Consider the following 17,670-nt stretch of genomic DNA (forward strand, 5'->3'; position numbering starts at 1 on the left):
TTGTTTCATACCTGTGCACATAAAGACAAAAAAGTTGATTTCACAGTGAATGGAATGCTTTGACATAAATGTAGTTTCCATTTCAATTGTACTCAAAAGTCCTGACTGCAAACTTAATGGAAACAGCTTAGGTTAACTTTCCACATGATTATGAGTAGTTTGAAAGTTGTTTCATGGCTGTACACATCAACACAAAAAAGTTGTTATCTCAGTGCATGCAATGCTTAGACAATACAAATAGTATACATTTCAATTTTACATCAAAGCACTTACGGCAAACCTAATCGAAACACTTTAGGTTAACTTCCCACAGGATTCTGAGATGTCTGAAAGTTGTTTCATACTTGTGCACATAAAGGCAAAAAAGTTGATTTCTCAGTGAATAGAATGCTTTGACATAAATGTAGTTTCCATTTCAATTGTACTCAAAAGTCCTGACTGCAAACCTAATAGAAACAGCTTTGGTTAACTTTCGACATGACTATAAGTAGTTTGAAAGTTGTTTCATGGCTGTACACATCAACACAAAAAAGTTGTTATCTCAGTGCATGCAATGCTTAGACAATACAAATAGTATACATTTCAATTTTACACCAAAGCACTTACTGCAAACCTAATGGAAACACTTTAGGTTAACTTCCCACATGATTCTGAGATGTCTGAAAGTTGTTTCATGCCTGTGCACATAAAGACAAAAAAGTTGATTTCTCAGTGAATGGAATGCTTTGACATAAATGTAGTTTCCATTTCAATTGTACTCAAAAGTCCTGACTGCAAACCTAATGGAAACAGCTTTGGGTAACTTTCCACATGATTATGAGTAGTTTGAAAGTTGTTTCATGGCTGTACACATCAACACAAAAAAGTTGTTATCTCAGTGCATGCAATGCTTAGACAATACAAATAGTATACATTTCAATTTTACATCAAAGCACTTACGGCAAACCTAATCGAAACACTTTAGGTTAACTTCCCACAGGATTCTGAGATGTATGAAAGTTGTTTCATACCTGTGCACATAAAGACAAAAAAGTTGATTTCTAAGTGAATAGAATGCTTTGACATAAATGTAGTTTCCATTTCAATTGTACTCAAAAATCCTGACGGCAAACCTAATGGAAACACCTTAGGTGAACTTTCCACGTGATTATGAGCAGTTTGAAAGTTGTTTCGTGGCTGTACACATCAACACAAAAAAGTTGTTATCTCAGTGCATGTAATGCTTAGACAATACAAATAGTATACATTTCAATTTTACACCAAAGCACTTACTGCAAACCTAATGGAAACACCTTAGGTTAACTTCCCACATTATTCTGAGATGTCTGAAAGTTGTTTCATACTTGTGCACATAAAGGCAAAAAAGTTGATTTCTCAGTGAATAGAATGCTTTGACATAAATGTAGTTTCCATTTCAATTGCACTCAAAAGTCCTGACTGCAAACCTAATGGAAACAGCTTAGGTTAACTTTCCACATGATTATTAGTAGTTTGAAAGTTGTTTCATGGCTGTACACTTCAACACAAAAAAGTTGTTATCTCAGTGCATGCAATGCTTAGTCAATACAAATAGTATACATTTCAATTTTACACCAAAGCACTTCCTGCAAACCTAATGGAAACAACTTAGATTAACTTCCCACATGATTTTGAGATGTCTGAAAGTTGTTTCATACCTGTGCACATAAAGACAAAAAAGTTGATTTCTCAGTGAATGGAATGCTTTGACATAAATGTAGTTTCCATTTCAATTGTACTCAAAGGTCCTGACTGCAAACCTAATGGAAACAGCTTAGGTTAACTTTCGACATGACTATGAGTAGTTTGAAAGTTGTTTCATGGCTGTACACATCAACACAAAAAAGTTGTTATCTCAGTGCATGCAATGCTTAGACAATACAAATAGTATACATTTCAATTTTACACCAAAGCACTTACTGCAAACCTAATGGAAACACTTTAGGTTAACTTCCCACATGATTCTGAGATGTCTGAAAGTTGTTTCATGCCTGTGCACATAAAGACAAAAAAGTTGATTTCTCAGTGAATAGAATGCTTTGCCATAAATGTAGTTTCCATTTCAATTGCACTCAAAAGTCCTGACTGCAAACCTAATGGAAACACCTTAGGTTAACTTTCCACATGATTATTAGTAGTTTGAATGTTGTTTCATGGCTGTACACTTCAACACAAAAAAGTTGTTATCTCAGTGCATGCAATGCTTAGACAATACAAATAGTATACATTTCAATTTTACACCAAAGCACTTCCTGCAAACCTAATGGAAACAACTTAGATTAACTTCCCACATGATTTTGAGATGTCTGAAAGTTGTTTCATACCTGTGCACATAAAGACAAAAAAGTTGATTTCTCAGTGAATGGAATGCTTTGACATAAATGTAGTTTCCATTTCAATTGTACTCAAAAGTCCTGACTGCAAACCTAATGGAAACAGCTTTGGTTAACTTTCCACATGATTATGAGTAGTTTGAAAGTTGTTTCATGGCTGTACACATCAACACAAAAAAGTTGTTATCTCAGTGCATGCAATGCTTAGACAATACAAATAGTATACATTTCAATTTTACATCAAAGCACTTACGGCAAACCTAATCGAAGCACTTTAGGTTAACTTCCCACAGGATTCTGAGATGTATGAAAGTTGTTTCATACCTGTGCACATAAAGACAAAAAAGTTGATTTCTAAGTGAATAGAATGCTTTGACATAAATGAAGTTTCCATTTCAATTGTACTCAAAAGTCCTGACGGCAAACCTAATGGAAACACCTTAGGTGAACTTTCCACGTGATTATGAGCAGTTTGAAAGTTGTTTCGTGGCTGTACACATCAACACAAAAAAGTTGTTATCTCAGTGCATGTAATGCTTAGACAATACAAATAGTATACATTTCAATTTTACACCAAAGCACTTACTGCAAACCTAATGGAAACACCTTAGGTTAGCTTCCCACATTATTCTGAGATGTCTGAAAGTTGTTTCATACTTGTGCACATAAAGGCAAAAAAGTTGATTTCTCAGTGAATAGAATGCTTTGACATAAATGTAGTTTCCATTTCAATTGTACTCAAAAGTCCTGACTGCAAACCTAATAGAAACAGCTTTGGTTAACTTTCGACATGACTATGAGTAGTTTGAAAGTTGTTTCATGGCTGTACACATCAACACAAAAAAGTTGTTATCTCAGTGCATGCAATGCTTAGACAATACAAATAGTATACATTTCAATTTTACACCAAAGGACTTACTGCAAACCTAATGGAAACACTTTAGGTTAACTTCCCACATGATTCTGAGATGTCTGAAAGTTGTTTCATGCCTGTGCACATAAAGACAAAAAAGTTGATTTCTCAGTGAATAGAATGCTTTGACATAAATGTAGTTTCCATTTCAATTGCACTCAAAAGTCCTGACTGCAAACCTAATGGAAACACCTTAGGTTAACTTTCCACATGATTATTAGTAGTTTGAAAGTTGTTTCATGGCTGTACACTTCAACACAAAAAAGTTGTTATCTCAGTGCATGCAATGCTTAGACAATACAAATAGTATACATTTTAATTTTACACCAAAGCACTTCCTGCAAACCTAATGGAAACAACTTAGATTAACTTCCCACATGATTCTGAGATGTCTGAAAGTTGTTTCATACCTGTGCACATAAAGACAAAAAAGTTGATTTCACAGTGAATGGAATGCTTTGACATAAATGTAGTTTCCATTTCATTTGTACTCAAAAGTCCTGACTGCAAACCTAATGGAAACAGCTTAGGTTAACTTTCCACATGATTATGAGTAGTTTGAAAGTTGTTTCATGGCTGTACACATCAACACAAAAAAGTTGTTATCTCAGTGCATGCAATGCTTAGACAATACAAATAGTATACATTTCAATTTTACATCAAAGCACTTACGGCAAACCTAATCGAAACACTTTAGGTTAACTTCCCACATGATTCTGAGATGTATGAAAGTTGTTTCATACCTGTGCACATAAAGACAAAAAATTTGGTTTCTAAGTGAATAGAATGCTTTGACATAAATGTAGTTTCAATTTGAATTGTACTCTAAAGTCCTGACTGCAAACCTAATGGAAACACCTTAGGTTAACTTTCCACATGATTATTAGTAGTTTGAAAGTTGTTTCATGGCTGTACACTTCAACACAAAAAAGTTGTTATCTCAGTGCATGCAATGCTTAGACAATACAAATAGTATACATTTCAATTTTACACCAAAGCACTTACTGCAAACCTAATGGAAACAACTTAGATTAACTTCCCACATGATTCTGAGATGTCTGAAAGTTGTTTCATACCTGTGCACATAAAGACAAAAAAGTTGATTTCTCAGTGAATAGAATGCTTTGACATAAATGTAGTTTCCATTTCAATTGTACTCAAAAGTCCTGACTGCAAACCTAATGCAAAACACCTTAGGTTAACTTTCCACATGATTATGAGTAGCTTGAAAGTTGTTTCATGGCTGTACACATCTACACAAAAAAGTTGCTATCTCAGTGCATACAATGCTTAGACAATACAAATAGTATACATTTCAATTTTACACCAAAGCACTTACTGCAAACCTAATGGAAACACTTTAGGTTAACTTCCCACATGATTCTGAGATGTCTGAAAGTTGTTTCATACCTGTGCACATAAAGACAAAAAAGTTGATTTCACAGTGAATGGAATGCTTTGACATAAATGTAGTTTCCATTTCAATTGTACTCAAAAGTCCTGACTGCAAACCTAATGGAAACACCTTAGGTTAACTTTCCACATGATTATGAGTAGTTTGAAAGTTGTTTCATGGCTGTACACATCAACACAAAAATGTTGTTATCTCAGTGCATGCAATGCTTAGACAATACAAATAGTATACATTTCAATTTTACTCCAAAGCACTTACTGCAAACCTAATGTAAACACTTCAGGTTAACTTCCCACATGATTCTGAGATGTCTGAAAGTTGTTTCATACCTGTGCACATAAAGAGAAAAAAGTTGATTTCTCAGTGAATAGAATGCTTTCACATAAATGCAGTTTCCATTTGAATTGTACTCAAAAGTCCTGACGGCAAACCTAATGGAAACACCTTAGGTGAACTTTCCACGTGATTATGAGCAGTTTGAAAGTTGTTTCGTGGCTGTACACATCAACACAAAAAAGTTGTTATCTCAGTGCATGTAATGCTTAGACAATACAAATAGTATACATTTGAATTTTACACCAAAGCACTTACTGCAAACCTAATGGAAATACCTTAGGTTAACTTCCCACATTTTTTCTGAGATGTCTGAAAGTTGTTTCATACCTGTGCACATAAAGACAAAAAAGTTGATTTCTCAGTGAATAGAATGCTTTCACATAAATGTCGTTTCCATATCAATTGTACTCAAAAGTCCTGACTGCAAACCTAATAGAAACAGCTTTGGTTAACTTTCGACATGACTATGAGTAGTTTGAAAGTTGTTTCATGGCTGTACACATCAACACAAAAAAGTTGTTATCTCAGTGCATGCAATGCTTAGACAATACAAATAGTATACATTTCAATTTTACACCAAAGCACTTACTGCAAACCTAATGTAAACACTTTAGGTTAACTTCCCACATGATTCTGAGATGTCTGAAAGTTGTTTCATACCTGTGCACATAAAGACAAAAAAGTTGATTTCTCAGTGAATAGAATGCTTTGACATAAATGTAGTTTCCATTTCAATTGTACTCAAAAGTCCTGACTGCAAACCTAATGCAAAACACCTTAGGTTAACTTTCCACGTGATTATGTGTAGCTTGAAAGTTGTTTCATGGCTGTACACATCTACACAAAAAAGTTGCTATCTCAGTGCATACAATGCTTAGACAATACAAATAGTATACATTTCAATTTTACACCAAAGCACTTACTGCAAACCTAATGGAAACACTTTAGGTTAACTTCCCACATGATTCTGAGATGTCTGAAAGTTGTTTCATACCTGTGCACATAAAGACAAAAAAGTTGATTTCACAGTGAATGGAATGCTTTGACATAAATGTAGTTTCCATTTCAATTGTACTCAAAAGTCCTGACGGCAAACCTAATGGAAACACCTTAGGTGAACTTTCCACGTGATTATGAGCAGTTTGAAAGTTGTTTCGTGGCTGTACACATCAACACAAAAAAGTTGTTATCTCAGTGCATGTAATGCTTAGACAATACAAATAGTATACATTTGAATTTTACACCAAAGCACTTACTGCAAACCTAATGGAAATACCTTAGGTTAACTTCCCACATTATTCTGAGATGTCTGAAAGTTGTTTCATACCTGTGCACATAAAGACAAAAAAGTTGATTTCTCAGTGAATAGAATGCTTTCACATAAATGTCGTTTCCATATCAATTGTACTCAAAAGTCCTGACTGCAAACCTAATAGAAACAGCTTTGGTTAACTTTCGACATGACTATGAGTAGTTTGAAAGTTGTTTCATGGCTGTACACATCAACACAAAAAAGTTGTTATCTCAGTGCATGCAATGCTTAGACAATACAAATAGTATACATTTCAATTTTACACCAAAGCACTTACTGCAAACCTAATGTAAACACTTTAGGTTAACTTCCCACATGATTCTGAGATGTCTGAAAGTTGTTTCATACCTGTGCACATAAAGACAAAAAAGTTGATTTCTCAGTGAATAGAATGCTTTGACATAAATGTAGTTTCCATTTCAATTGTACTCAAAAGTCCTGACTGCAAACCTAATGCAAAACACCTTAGGTTAACTTTCCACGTGATTATGAGTAGCTTGAAAGTTGTTTCATGGCTGTACACATCTACACAAAAAAGTTGCTATCTCAGTGCATACAATGCTTAGACAATACAAATAGTATACATTTCAATTTTACACCAAAGCACTTACTGCAAACCTAATGGAAACACTTTAGGTTAACTTCCCACATGATTCTGAGATGTCTGAAAGTTGTTTCATGCCTGTGCACATAAAGACAAAAAAGTTGATTTCTCAGTGAATAGAATGCTTTGACATAAATGTAGTTTCCATTTCAAGTGCACTCAAAAGTCCTGACTGCAAACCTAATGGAAACACCTTAGGTTAACTTTCCACATGATTATTAGTAGTTTGAAAGTTGTTTCATGGCTGTACACTTCAACACAAAAAAGTTGTTATCTCAGTGCATGCAATGCTTAGACAATACAAATAGTATACATTTCAATTTTACACCAAAGCACTTCCTGCAAACCTAATGGAAACAACTTAGATTAACTTCCCACATGATTTTGAGATGTCTGAAAGTTGTTTCATACCTGTGCACATAAAGACAAAAAAGTTGATTTCTCAGTGAATGGAATGCTTTGACATAAATGTAGTTTCCATTTCAATTGTACTCAAAAGTCCTGACAGCAAACCTAATGGAAACAGCTTTGGTTAACTTTCCACATGATGATGAGTAGTTTGAAAGTTGTTTCATGGCTGTACACATCAACACAAAAAAGTTGTTATCTCAGTGCATGCAATGCTTAGACAATACAAATAGTATACATTTCAATTTTACATCAAAGCACTTACGGCAAACCTAATCGAAGCACTTTAGGTTAACTTCCCACAGGATTCTGAGATGTATGAAAGTTGTTTCATACCTGTGCACATAAAGACAAAAAAGTTGATTTCTCAGTGAATAGAATGCTTTGACATAAATGTAGTTTCCATTTCAAGTGCACTCAAAAGTCCTGACTGCAAACCTAATGGAAACACCTTAGGTTAACTTTCCACATGATTATTAGTAGTTTGAAAGTTGTTTCATGGCTGTACACTTCAACACAAAAAAGTTGTTATCTCAGTGCATGCAATGCTTAGACAATACAAATAGTATACATTTCAATTTTACACCAAAGCACTTCCTGCAAACCTAATGGAAACAACTTAGATTAACTTCCCACATGATTTTGAGATGTCTGAAAGTTGTTTCATACCTGTGCACATAAAGACAAAAAAGTTGATTTCTCAGTGAATGGAATGCTTTGACATAAATGTAGTTTCCATTTCAATTGTACTCAAAAGTCCTGACAGCAAACCTAATGGAAACAGCTTTGGTTAACTTTCCACATGATGATGAGTAGTTTGAAAGTTGTTTCATGGCTGTACACATCAACACAAAAAAGTTGTTATCTCAGTGCATGCAATGCTTAGACAATACAAATAGTATACATTTCAATTTTACATCAAAGCACTTACGGCAAACCTAATCGAAGCACTTTAGGTTAACTTCCCACAGGATTCTGAGATGTATGAAAGTTGTTTCATACCTGTGCACATAAAGACAAAAAAGTTGATTTCTCAGTGAATAGAATGCTTTGACATAAATGTAGTTTCCATTTCAATTGTACTCAAAAGTCCTGACGGCAAACCTAATGGAAACACCTTAGGTGAACTTTCCACGTGATTATGAGCAGTTTGAAAGTTGTTTCGTGGCTGTACACATCAACACAAAAAAGTTGTTATCTCAGTGCATGTAATGCTTAGACAATACAAATAGTATACATTTCAATTTTACACCAAAGCACTTACTGCAAACCTAATTAAACACCTTAGGTTAGCTTCCCACATTATTCACGATGTCTGAAAGTTGTTTCATACTTGTGCACATAAAGGCAAAAAAGTTGATTTCTCAGTGAATAGAATGCTTTGACATAAATGTAGTTTCCATTTCAATTGTACTCAAAAGTCCTGACTGCAAACCTAATAGAAACAGCTTTGGTTAACTTTCGACATGACTATGAGTAGTTTGAAAGTTGTTTCATGGCTGTACACATCAACACAAAAAAGTTGTTATCTCAGTGCATGCAATGGTTAGACAATACAAATAGTATACATTTCAATTTCACACCAAAGCACTTACTGCAAACCTAATGGAAACACTTTAGGTTAACTTCCCACATGATTCTGAGATGTCTGAAAGTTGTTTCATGCCTGTGCACATAAAGACAAAAAAGTTGATTTCTCAGTGAATAGAATGCTTTGACATAAATGTAGTTTCCATTTCAATTGTACTCAAAAGTCCTGACTGCAAACCTAATGGAAACACCTTAGGTGAACTTTCCACGTGATTATGAGCAGTTTGAAAGTTGTTTCGTGGCTGTACACATCAACACAAAAAAGTTGTTATCTCAGTGCATGTAATGCTTAGACAATACAAATAGTATACATTTGAATTTTACACCAAAGCACTTACTGCAAACCTAATGGAAATACCTTAGGTTAACTTCCCACATTATTCTGAGATGTCTGAAAGTTGTTTCATACCTGTGCACATAAAGACAAAAAAGTTGATTTCTCAGTGAATAGAATGCTTTCACATAAATGTCGTTTCCATATCAATTGTACTCAAAAGTCCTGACTGCAAACCTAATAGAAACAGCTTTGGTTAACTTTCGACATGACTATGAGTAGTTTGAAAGTTGTTTCATGGCTGTACACATCAACACAAAAAAGTTGTTATCTCAGTGCATGCAATGCTTAGACAATACAAATAGTATACATTTCAATTTTACACCAAAGGACTTACTGCAAACCTAATGGAAACACTTTAGGTTAACTTCCCACATGATTCTGAGATGTCTGAAAGTTGTTTCATGCCTGTGCACATAAAGACAAAAAAGTTGATTTCTCAGTGAATAGAATGCTTTGACATAAATGTAGTTTCCATTTCAATTGCACTCAAAAGTCCTGACTGCAAACCTAATGGAAACACCTTAGGTTAACTTTCCACATGATTATTAGTAGTTTGAAAGTTGTTTCATGGCTGTACACTTCAACACAAAAAAGTTGTTATCTCAGTGCATGCAATGCTTAGACAGTACAAATAGTATACATTTTAATTTTACACCAAAGCACTTCCTGCAAACCTAATGGAAACAACTTAGATTAATTTCCCACATGATTCTGAGATGTCTGAAAGTTGTTTCATACCTGTGCACATAAAGACAAAAAATTTGGTTTCTAAGTGAATAGAATGCTTTGACATAAATGTAGTTTCCATTTCAATTGTACTCAAAAGTCCTGACTGCAAACCTAATGGAAACACCTTAGGTTAACTTTCCACATGATTATTAGTAGTTTGAAAGTTGTTTCATGGCTGTACACTTCAACACAAAAAAGTTGTTATCTCAGTGCATGCAATGCTTAGACAATACAAATAGTATACATTTCAATTTTACACCAAAGCACTTACTGCAAACCTAATGGAAACAACTTAGATTAACTTCCCACATGATTCTGAGATGTCTGAAAGTTGTTTCATACCTGTGCACATAAAGACAAAAAAGTTGATTTCTCAGTGAATAGAATGCTTTGACATAACTGTAGTTTCCATTTCGATTGTACTCAAAAGTCCTGACTGCAAACCTAATGGAAGCACCTCAGGTTAGCTTTCCACGTGATTATGAGTAGTTTGAAAGTTGTTTCATGGCTGTACACATCAACACAAAAAAGTTGTTATCTCAGTGCATGCAATGCTTAGACAACACAAGTAGTATACATTTCAATTTTACACCAAAGGACTTACTACAAAACTAATGGAAACAACTTAGATTAACTTCCCACATGACTCTGAGGTGTCTGAAAGTTGTTTCATACCTGTGCACATAAAGACAAAAAAGTTGATTTCTCAGTGAATGGAATGCTTTGACATAAATGTACTTTCCATTTCAATTGTACTCAAAAGTCCTGACTGCAAACCTAATGGAAACACCTTAGGTTAACTTTCCACATGATTATGAGTAGTTTGAAAGTTGTTTCATGGCTGTACACATCAACACAAAAATGTTGTTATCTCAGTGCATGCAATGCTTAGACAATACAAATAGTATACATTTCAATTTTACTCCAAAGCACTTACTGCAAACCTAATGTAAACACTTCAGGTTAACTTCCCACATGATTCTGAGATGTCTGAAAGTTGTTTCATACCTGTGCACATAAAGACAAAAAAGTTGATTTCTCAGTGAATAGAATGCTTTCACATAAATGCAGTTTCCATTTGAATTGTACTCAAAAGTCCAGACGGCAACCTAATGGAAACACCTTAGGTGAACTTTCCACGTGTTTATGAGCAGTTTGAAAGTTGTTTCGTGGCTGTACACATCAACACAAAAAAGTTGTTATCTCAGTGCATGTAATGCTTAGACAATACAAATAGTATACATTTCAATTTTACACCAAAGCACTTACTGCAAACCTAATGGAAATACCTTAGGTTAACTTCCCACATTATTCTGAGATGTCTGAAAGTTGTTTCATACCTGTGCACATAAAGACAAAAAAGTTGATTTCTCAGTGAATAGAATGCTTTCACATAAATGTCGTTTCCATATCAATTGTACTCAAAAGTCCTGACTGCAAACCTAATAGAAACAGCTTTGGTTAACTTTCGACATGACTATGAGTAGTTTGAAAGTTGTTTCATGGCTGTACACATCAACACAAAAAAGTTGTTATCTCAGTGCATGCAATGCTTAGACAATACAAATAGTATACATTTCAATTTTACACCAAAGCACTTACTGCAAACCTAATGTAAACACTTTAGGTTAACTTCCCACATGATTCTGAGATGTCTGAAAGTTGTTTCATACCTGTGCACATAAAGACAAAAAAGTTGGTTTCTCAGTGAATAGAATGCTTTGACATAAATGTAGTTTCCATTTCAATTGTACTCAAAAGTCCTGACTGCAAACCTAATGCAAAACACCTTAGGTTAACTTTCCACATGATTATGAGTAGCTTGAAAGTTGTTTCATGGCTGTACACATCTACACAAAAAAGTTGCTATCTCAGTGCATACAATGCTTAGACAATACAAATAGTATACATTTCAATTTTACACCAAAGCACTTACTGCAAACCTAATGGAAACACTTTAGGTTAACTTCCCACATGATTCTGAGATGTCTGAAAGTTGTTTCATGCCTGTGCACATAAAGACAAAAAAGTTGATTTCTCAGTGAATAGAATGCTTTGACATAAATGTAGTTTCCATTTCAAGTGCACTCAAAAGTCCTGACTGCAAACCTAATGGAAACACCTTAGGTTAACTTTCCACATGATTATTAGTAGTTTGAAAGTTGTTTCATGGCTGTACACTTCAACACAAAAAAGTTGTTATCTCAGTGCATGCAATGCTTAGACAATACAAATAGTATACATTTCAATTTTACACCAAAGCACTTCCTGCAAACCTAATGGAAACAACTTAGATTAACTTCCCACATGATTCTGAGATGTCTGAAAGTTGTTTCATACCTGTGCACATAAAGACAAAAAAGTTGATTTCACAGTGAATGGAATGCTTTGACATAAATGTAGTTTCCATTTCAATTGTACTCAAAAGTCCTGACTGCAAACTTAATGGAAACAGCTTAGGTTAACTTTCCACATGATTATGAGTAGTTTGAAAGTTGTTTCATGGCTGTACACATCAACACAAAAATGTTGTTATCTCAGTGCATGCAATGCTTAGACAATACAAATAGTATACATTTCAATTTTACTCCAAAGCACTTACTGCAAACCTAATGTAAACACTTCAGGTTAACTTCCCACATGATTCTGAGATGTCTGAAAGTTGTTTCATACCTGTGCACATAAAGACAAAAAAGTTGATTTCTCAGTGAATAGAATGCTTTCACATAAATGCAGTTTCCATTTGAATTGTACTCAAAAGTCCTGACGGCAAACCTAATGGAAACACCTTAGGTGAACTTTCCACGTGATTATGAGCAGTTTGAAAGTTGTTTCGTGGCTGTACACATCAACACAAAAAAGTTGTTATCTCAGTGCATGTAATGCTTAGACAATACAAATAGTATACATTTCAATTTTACACCAAAGCACTTACCGCAAACCTAATGGAAATACATTAGTTTAACTTCCCACATTATTCTGAGATGTCTGAAAGTTGTTTCATACCTGTGCACATAAAGACAAAAAAGTTGATTTCTCAGTGAATAGAATGCTTTCACATAAATGTCGTTTCCATATCAATTGTACTCAAAAGTCCTGACTGCAAACCTAATAGAAACAGCTTTGGTTAACTTTCGACATGACTATGAGTAGTTTGAAAGTTGTTTCATGGCTGTACACATCAACACAAAAAAGTTGTTATCTCAGTGCATGCAATGCTTAGACAATACAAATAGTATACATTTCAATTTTACACCAAAGCACTTACTGCAAACCTAATGGAAACACTTTAGGTTAACTTCCCACATGATTCTGAGATGTCTGAAAGTTGTTTCATACCTGTGCACATAAAGACAAAAAAGTTGGTTTCTCAGTGAATAGAATGCTTTGACATAAATGTAGTTTCCATTTCAATTGTACTCAAAAGTCCTGACTGCAAACCTAATGCAAAACACCTTAGGTTAACTTTCCACATGATTATGAGTAGCTTGAAAGTTGTTTCATGGCTGTACACATCTACACAAAAAAGTTGCTATCTCAGTGCATACAATGCTTAGACAATACAAATAGTATACATTTCAATTTTACACCAAAGCACTTACTGCAAACCTAATGGAAACACTTTAGGTTAACTTCCCACATGATTCTGAGATGTCTGAAAGTTGTTTCATGCCTGTGCACATAAAGACAAAAAAGTTGATTTCTCAGTGAATAGAATGCTTTGACATAAATGTAGTTTCCATTTCAAGTGCACTCAAAAGTCCTGACTGCAAACCTAATGGAAACACCTTAGGTTAACTTTCCACATGATTATTAGTAGTTTGAAAGTTGTTTCATGGCTGTACACTTCAACACAAAAAAGTTGTTATCTCAGTGCATGCAATGCTTAGACAATACAAATAGTATACATTTCAATTTTACACCAAAGCACTTCCTGCAAACCTAATGGAAACAACTTAGATTAACTTCCCACATGATTCTGAGATGTCTGAAAGTTGTTTCATACCTGTGCACATAAAGACAAAAAAGTTGATTTCACAGTGAATGGAATGCTTTGACATAAATGTAGTTTCCATTTCAATTGTACTCAAAAGTCCTGACTGCAAACTTAATGGAAACAGCTTAGGTTAACGTTCCACATGATTATGAGTAGTTTGAAAGTTGTTTCATGGCTGTACACATCAACACAAAAAAGTTGTTATCTCAGTGCATGCAATGCTTAGACAATACAAATAGTATACATTTCAATTTTACATCAAAGCACTTACGGCAAACCTAATCGAAACACTTTAGGTTAACTTCCCACAGGATTCTGAGATGTCTGAAAGTTGTTTCATACTTGTGCACATAAAGGCAAAAAAGTTGATTTCTCAGTGAATAGAATGCTTTGACATAAATGTAGTTTCCATTTCAATTGTACTCAAAAGTCCTGACTGCAAACCTAATAGAAACAGCTTTGGTTAACTTTCGACATGACTATGAGTAGTTTGAAAGTTGTTTCATGGCTGTACACATCAACACAAAAAAGTTGTTATCTCAGTGCATGCAATGCTTAGACAATACAATAGTATACATTTCAATTTTACACCAAAGCACTTACGGCAAACCTAATCGAAACACTTTAGTTTAACTTCCCACAGGATTCTGAGATGTATGAAAGTTGTTTCATACCTGTGCACATAAAGACAAAAAAGTTGATTTCTAAGTGAATAGAATGCTTTGACATAAATGTAGTTTCCATTTCAATTGTACTCAAAAATCCTGACGGCAAACCTAATGGAAACACCTTAGGTGAACTTTCCACGTGATTATGAGCAGTTTGAAAGTTGTTTCGTGGCTGTACGCATCAACACAAAAAAGTTGTTATCTCAGTGCATGTAATGCTTTGACAATACAAATAGTATACATTTCAATTTTACACCAAAGCACTTACTGCAAACCTAATGGAAACACCTTAGGTTAACTTCCCACATTATTCTGAGATGTCTGAAAGTTGTTTCATGCCTGTGCACATAAAGACAAAAAAGTTGATTTCTCAGTGAATAGAATGCTTTGACATAAATGTAGTTTCCATTTCAATTGCACTCAAAAGTCCTGACTGCAAACCTAATGGAAACAGCTTAGGTTAACTTTCCGCATGATTATTAGTAGTCTGAAAGTTGTTTCATGGCTGTACACTTCAACACAAAAAAGTTGTTATCTCAGTACATGCAATGCTTAGACAATACAAATAGCATACATTTCAATTTTACACCAAAGCACTTACTGCAAACCTAATGTAAACACTTTAGGTTAACTTCCCACATGATTCTGAGATGTCTGAAAGTTGTTTCATACCTGTGCACATAAAGACAAAAAAGTTGATTTCTCAGTGAATAGAATGCTTTGACATAAATGTAGTTTCCATTTCAATTGTACTCAAAAGTCCTGACTGCAAACCTAATGCAAAACACCTTAGGTTAACTTTCCACATGATTATGAGTAGCTTGAAAGTTGTTTCATGGCTGTACACATCTACACAAAAAAGTTGCTATCTCAGTGCATACAATGCTTAGACAATACAAATAGTATACATTTCAATTTTACACCAAAGCACTTACTGCAAACCTAATGGAAACACTTTAGGTTAACTTCCCACATGATTCTGAGATGTCTGAAAGTTGTTTCATACCTGTGCACATAAAGACAAAAAAGTTGATTTCACAGTGAATGGAATGCTTTGACATAAATGTAGTTTCCATTTCAATTGTACTCAAAAGTCCTGACTGCAAACCTAATGGAAACACCTTAGGTTAACTTTCCACATGATTATGAGTAGTTTGAAAGTTGTTTCATGGCTGTACACATCAACACAAAAATGTTGTTATCTCAGTGCATGCAATGCTTAGACAATACAAATAGTATACATTTCAATTTTACTCCAAAGCACTTACTGCAAACCTAATGTAAACACTTCAGGTTAACTTCCCACATGATTCTGAGATGTCTGAAAGTTGTTTCATACCTGTGCACATAAAGAGAAAAAAGTTGATTTCTCAGTGAATAGAATGCTTTCACATAAATGCAGTTTCCATTTGAATTGTACTCAAAAGTCCTGACGGCAAACCTAATGGAAACACCTTAGGTGAACTTTCCACGTGATTATGAGCAGTTTGAAAGTTGTTTCGTGGCTGTACACATCAACACAAAAAAGTTGTTATCTCAGTGCATGTAATGCTTAGACAATACAAATAGTATACATTTGAATTTTACACCAAAGCACTTACTGCAAACCTAATGGAAATACCTTAGGTTAACTTCCCACATTATTCTGAGATGTCTGAAAGTTGTTTCATACCTGTGCACATAAAGACAAAAAAGTTGATTTCTCAGTGAATAGAATGCTTTCACATAAATGTCGTTTCCATATCAATTGTACTCAAAAGTCCTGACTGCAAACCTAATAGAAACAGCTTTGGTTAACTTTCGACATGACTATGAGTAGTTTGAAAGTTGTTTCATGGCTGTACGCATCAACACAAAAAAGTTGTTATCTCAGTGCATGTAATGCTTTGACAATACAAATAGTTTACATTTCAATTTTACACCAAAGCACTTACTGCAAACCTAATGGAAACACCTTAGGTTAACTTCCCACATTATTCTGAGATGTCTGAAAGTTGTTTCATGCCTGTGCACATAAAGACAAAAAAGTTGATTTCTCAGTGAATAGAATGCTTTGACATAAATGTAGTTTCCATTTCAATTGCACTCAAAAGTCCTGACTGCAAACCTAATGGAAACAGCTTAGGTTAACTTTCCGCATGATTATTAGTAGTTTGAAAGTTGTTTCATGGCTGTACACTTCAACACAAAAAAGTTGTTATCTCAGTACATGCAATGCTTAGACAATACAAATAGCATACATTTCAATTTTACACCAAAGCACTTACTGCAAACCTAATGTAAACACTTTAGGTTAACTTCCCACATGATTCTGAGATGTCTGAAAGTTGTTTCATACCTGTGCACATAAAGACAAAAAAGTTGATTTCTCAGTGAATAGAATGCTTTGACATAAATGTAGTTTCCATTTCAATTGTACTCAAAAGTCCTGACTGCAAAGCTAATGCAAAACACCTTAGGTTAACTTTCCACATGATTATGAGTAGCTTGAAAGTTGTTTCATGGCTGTACACATCTACACAAAAAAGTTGCTATCTCAGTGCATACAATGCTTAGACAATACAAATAGTATACATTTCAATTTTACACCAAAGCACTTACTGCAAACCTAATGGAAACACTTTAGGTTAACTTCCCACATGATTCTGAGATGTCTGAAAGTTGTTTCATACCTGTGCACATAAAGACAAAAAAGTTGATTTCACAGTGAATGGAATGCTTTGACATAAATGTAGTTTCCATTTCAATTGTACTCAAAAGTCCTGACTGCAAACCTAATGGAAACACCTTAGGTTAACTTTCCACATGATTATGAGTAGTTTGAAAGTTGTTTCATGGCTGTACACATCAACACAAAAATGTTGTTATCTCAGTGCATGCAATGCTTAGACAATACAAATAGTATACATTTCAATTTTACTCCAAAGCACTTACTGCAAACCTAATGTAAACACTTCAGGTTAACTTCCCACATGATTCTGAGATGTCTGAAAGTTGTTTCATACCTGTGC

Source organism: Mobula birostris, chromosome 20 (assembly GCF_030028105.1).
Source record: "Mobula birostris isolate sMobBir1 chromosome 20, sMobBir1.hap1, whole genome shotgun sequence".
In the NCBI taxonomy this organism is placed as follows: Eukaryota; Metazoa; Chordata; class Chondrichthyes; order Myliobatiformes; family Myliobatidae; genus Mobula; species Mobula birostris.